The sequence below is a fragment of the Lupinus angustifolius genome, unplaced genomic scaffold, assembly GCF_001865875.1.
Source record: "Lupinus angustifolius cultivar Tanjil unplaced genomic scaffold, LupAngTanjil_v1.0 Scaffold_17_127, whole genome shotgun sequence".
NCBI lineage: Eukaryota > Viridiplantae > Streptophyta > Magnoliopsida > Fabales > Fabaceae > Lupinus > Lupinus angustifolius.
The window spans coordinates 1391128-1397140 of NW_017719102.1; positions in this window are offsets into that span (position 1 = coordinate 1391128).

Genomic DNA, 6013 nt, shown 5'->3' on the forward strand with positions numbered 1-6013 from the left:
AACTAAACACACGAAAACAATTTAGTGATTTGTGAATTAAATTTTTACATGATAACTCTATGGTAAAAACATTTGATAGTATTGATCTCATACTTAAACAACATTTTAAAATCAATATTTCTTAAGTTACACTTACCACTTTAAAGTAAGCTTACCTTATCAATGTTCATCCTATTACAAATCAACCATCCATTATTACTTCATAACACTTTAAGTTTATAAAGTCAAGACTTTTATAAGTCATCTTTTATTCCAAATCATTACTTGAACTTGGAAGTCAAAGAATATCATTTACTAATCAAGCTTTTACTCATAATATTTTAAGACAACACTTTTCACAAAACTCATCCATAAACATTTTGGATTTCAAAGTTAGAAATTAAACTTTTTCTAAACACATATAGGCCATGATTTAGACCTAATGCTAAGGAAAGTTTTGATCTTTCAACTTATCATTAAACACTTTAAAGGTTCCTTTGATAACAAAGAGTTCATGGTTTCAAAATAATTTTCTAAGTTTCAAGAAAATATATATTTAGAGTTTTGAACATAAAAAGAGTTAGGAAGATTATTAGAACATTTCAACAGTTGAAAATGTTTATAACATACATATAAACATCATACTATAATTTTATAAACATCTAATAGTTAGATCTTAAGAGATGAAGAAATCAAAATGAAGAACTATGAAGAACTACCTTGAGAGTTCTTTAGAAAGTGCAAAGTGACGAAAGAGTATAAAATACCAAAGGTATTCTCTTAGTTAGGATTTGGCTCCTTAAAGGGAGAAATCTGATTTGGGGAAGGAAAACGTCAATGGTTTTTCAAAAAGTAGTTTGTGTAAGAGATTGGTGAGTGATTTAAGGGATTTTGTGTAAGAGGGTATGTACTTTTGCTTGTGTAACAAACAAGCCTCTTACATGAAATTGATGTGACCTTTTCGTGAAACATTTGCGATTAAACCATGTCTGAGTATTGTCAGTGAACACTCGGCCAGATATTAAAAATCTCCCGATTTCAATTTACGGTTAGAACTTCAAAACACGAAATTCAGAGTGAAAAATATTTAGAAATGCGTTATGGACGAATTTGATGTCTATCTTGACCCGAAATAATATTTCGAAGAAAATGACACCATCGGAATTCGGGCCCGACAACAGCTCAAAAACCTTTCGTCACAGAAAATTACGAACATCTACCACAAAATAGAAAATCAGAAAACAAGACTAAGATTCAACAATGGTTTAGCCTAAATCAATACTGATTAATTTCTAAAATTAATCATTGATAAAATAAATAATTAATAAAACATACATAGAAAATTCACGGTGTTATAAGTTCCTCTTAAGCATGACTTGTACATCTCGGTGGAATCATACACACTCAATTCCACCATTAATAGAGAGAGTCTAGATGCCACCCACATGACCAGAAGCTTCAACAATTCCACACTCTATATACCCCACAAAATTCTAAAATGCTTTGGAAGAACTGGACGACAATGCGTCTCCATTAAAATTATATGTGCAGGCTTATAAGTTCTCACCAACATCTTAGCATGGCAGCAACCATCATTATTGATGGCGCAACAAATATTCCAACACAAAATAGTGAAGTCTTTCAATTCCAACATGATAAATATAATGAAAGAAAACAACCAAACCAAAATCACACTAAAATCAATCCATAGTGTTATCATACATCACTTGAGAAGATAATGATACAAGCTCCAATTTAGAACCTAAAAGTGAAGAGCAAGTGTACCTTTCTTTAACGGCATCTCACCATTTTGATGATGAAAAGGTAAGTGAATTCGAACTCCTAGATAAACCTTCATTTTTTGAATTTCAAGATGCTTTCAATGAATTACATAGTCATTATGTTAAATTATCTAAACCATTGTCAAAACCAAAAAATGATTTCACTATTTTAAAAGAATAAAATCTCACTATGGAAAATGATTTAGATGTTCTAAGAAACAAACCATCTTTGTCTTCTTCAGGTTCGAATTGTATTACTCTTAAAAATAAAATTCAAACATTGAGTCATGAACTTAATGGTTTAAAAAAGAGTCATAAAAATTTAGATAAAATGTTGAAACTGCAGAGATATAGACCGAAGAGGTCTAGGCTATTCAATCAACCACACATATAAGAAAATGGATGTATCTACTAAAACCAATTTTTACAAACAAAGTATCCATACATGTATGTGTCATAAAAATAATCCTATGATACTTAAGCATCAATCTGTTTGCTCTTATTGTAAAAATTCTGGGCACACACCCAATACTTGCATAATTAGAAAATAGGGTGTGCCCTCATGTTGATATAAATGGGCAGAGAAATGTGCTTGCCCACTAGAACCAAAATCAAATTGGGAACCTCATTAACCTATTTTGCAGGAAAGCTTGGGAGCCGCCTCTAATTTAAGGTACTTGTATAGCAACTGCTCAAAGCATATGACCGTGACAAAAGCAAGTTCTCTATCGTGACTACATGGGACAAAGGCTTTGTTACACATGGGAACAATAACAAAGAAAGAATTCTTGGAGTTGGTCGTGTTGGAAAGTCATCTTCTACCAATATATTGAGGGACTCAAGCACATTCTGTTAAGTATTAGTCAGTTATGTGACAAGGGGTTTCAAGTGGTTCTCTACCCCGACAAATGCATCATCGAGGATAAGGTATCTAAAGACTCTAAACTAGCTGGTAAGAGAATAAATAATATTTATATGATTGCTTGAAATGACGCTTCTATTAAAGTAAAAATGTTTAGTAGTCAATGATAATGATACATGGCTTTGGCATAGGAGAATTGCTCATATTCATATGGATCATTTGAATAAATTGATTAAAAAGATGTTGTTGGCTTACTTAATATGAAGTTTGTTAAAGACAAATTATGTGATGCATGTCAAAAGGGTAAGGAAACAAAAACTTCTTTCAAACCAAAGCATATAGTTTCATCCGATAGGGCATAGCAGTTGTTACACATGGACTTGTTTAGCCCTTCTAGGACCACAAGATTTGGTTGCAACTACTATGCTCTTTTTGTAGTAGACAACTTTTCTCAATATACATGGAATCTATTCTTGGTTCACAAGAATGAGATGTTTAACGCCTTTAGCAAGTATGCTAATAGAGTTCAAAATGAAAAGTCCTTAAAAATTGCTGCTATAAGAAATGATCGTGGGGGAGAACTTGGAATCACTTACAATATCTCTACTGCTAGAACACCACAATAAATTGGGGTTGTAGAGAGAAAGCATCAGTCTTTGGAAGAACTAGCTCATACTATGTTGAATGAGACTGATATCTTAAAATACTTTAGAGCAGATGTGTTCAGTACGACATGCCATGTTTTTAACATAGTTTTAATAAGATCAATTCATAAGAAAAACCCCTATGAACTATTCAAAGGTAAAAAAATATTTCTCATTTGCATGTGTTTGGTTGTAAGGATAATATAGGTAAGTTTCATTCAAAATTAGATGAATGAATCTTTCTTGGTTATTCTCTTACAAGTAAATCTTTTATAATCTTTAAGAATAGAACTTTAACGACGGAAGAATCTGTGCATGTTTCGTTTGATGAAACTAACCCCTATAAAGAGGATAAAATTGATTTTGATGATGATGACTTATCTAGCTCCTCTTAAAGAGAAGTATCAATTATTAAGGAAACAACCAAAATGGTGCAAATGAAAATAGTTTATGATCTACCATCACAAGAAGAACATGCTCATTTCGACCTACCTAAAGAATGGAGAACACACCAAGATCACCCTATCGAAAACATCATTAGTGATATCAGTAAGGGATTTTCTACTCGCCATAAATTAAATGATGCTTGTATGAACATGGCCTTCATATATCAAATTGAACCATAAAAAAATGACGATGCAATTAAAGATGACCATTGGATTCCTTCTACTTAAGAAGAGCTTAATCAATTTGAGAGAAACGGGATTTGAGAACTTGTTCCTCGACCTAAGAGTAGGCATGATAAGAACTCAATGGGTTTTCAAAAACAAATTGGATGATAATGGTGTTATTGTAAGAAACAATACTAGATTAGTGGCCCAAGGCTACAACTAGGAAGAAGGTATAGACTTTGATGAAACCTTCACTCTAGTTGCTAGGCTTGAAGCTATTAGGCTATTTCTTGCATAAGCATGTTCTCTAGACTTTCAGTTATATCAAATGAACTTAAAGAGTGCATTCCTTAATGGTTATATTCATGAAGAGATGAATGTTGAACAACCTCCGAGTTTTCAAGATTACATATGCCCCTGTAATGTATATAAGCTTAAGAAAATACTCTATGGCCTTAAGCAAGCTTCTAGGGCCTGGTATGACCGTCTAATAAGCTTTCTCATTGAAAAACGTTTTACTAAAGGAAATATTGACACTACTCTTATCATAAAGAAAATAGATCATCATTAAAAAAGGTTTAACTTATTTCATTTCAAATCATGCATCATACATTATTAAATTATGTTAGAGGTTCATAACATATCAATTAAGTATTTTTTCAGAAAATAGTTACTCGATTAAGTCTTTAAAAAATGGGAAACCCGTCAATTAATTAAGTTTTCAGTTAATCAATTTAGTCAATGTCAGTTTTGAAATCTTCAATTTATAAGAAAAGTTAATCGATTAAGTATCATTATAATCGATTAAACTAATAGAAAATGATTGAAACTGAAGGTTATTTTTACGAACAAACCCTATGAGTAATTGACACGTTTTTCAAGTCAAAAGTAGAGAGTTCAAAGGGAAAGAAAAGAGCTAGAGACTTTGAAACACAACAAGAGAATTCTTCATGAATTTTTGCGAAGACACATTCAAGCATTCATATCACATCAAAGTGTTTCCAGAACCTTTGAATCTCATGGTTATACATCATCATATCATAAGATTGTGAGATATCAAGAAGGTTTAGATATATTCTGAATAAGGTGTATACTAGTACAGGAAAATGTGCAAAAGCATTATACACAAGAATAAAATTCTAGTTATAATTAATCTCTCAAGGTGTGAGGTATCACCACAAAGGAAGAAAAGAGTTTAGAGAAATCCTAAGCTACAAGTGGTGAGGCTATGCGTTAGAAGCTAGGTCCAAGAGGTTCTTGGTGGAAGATTGATTGTAAGAACATTTTAATTCTTCACAGTGAAAGAAAATCTCCCAGACCAGAAAGGGAGAACTGGATGTAGATTGTAGTGCTTGGCAATTAAAGCAAGATAAAATCGAATATCTCAAATTCTATTACTCTTAATCTTTTATTTTTAAGCCATTATCAATCTCTATTATCTATTGTTGAATTTATACAACATTTCTGTATAATTGTCTCTGGATGATTGATCATATAAATTGAATTGTTAAATTGTATGAAAGAATAGATTGATCATTGCATATCGTTGTGCCAAATAACTAAAGACTTTCATGAAACAGATCGAGTTAATCGCTTAAACCATGAGTTAATCCATTAACTATATAAATATGTTAATAATTTTGTAAGTTTTTAATGGATTAAATCAAGGAAAACCTGAAAATTTCTTTCAAAATCTAAAAGTTTGAATCGTATACTGATACACCTATTCACCTCCTCCTATAGTTTGAATTACTACTAGGTTAATCGCTAAATTCTTGTTATCATAGGGATAGGAAACATGGGCCTTCAAATCCTTTTGGTGGTGAAGGTTCCTCATTTAATCGCCCTCTTGTGTTTAGGAGAGAGGGATACACTTATTGGAAAATGAGGATGAGGATATCATATAGGCCATTGATAAGAACATTTGGGAAGCCGTGGAGAATGGACCTCATGTACCACTACATTTAGTGGATGGTGAAACAAAAGAAAAACTTATGGACGAATGATGAAAAGAGAAAGGTACAACACAATTTAAAACCTAAGAACATCATCACATATGCACTCTTTTATGATGAATTCTTTAGAGTTTTAGAATAAAAAGTGCCAAGGAAATGTGGGACACTTTACAAGTTATCC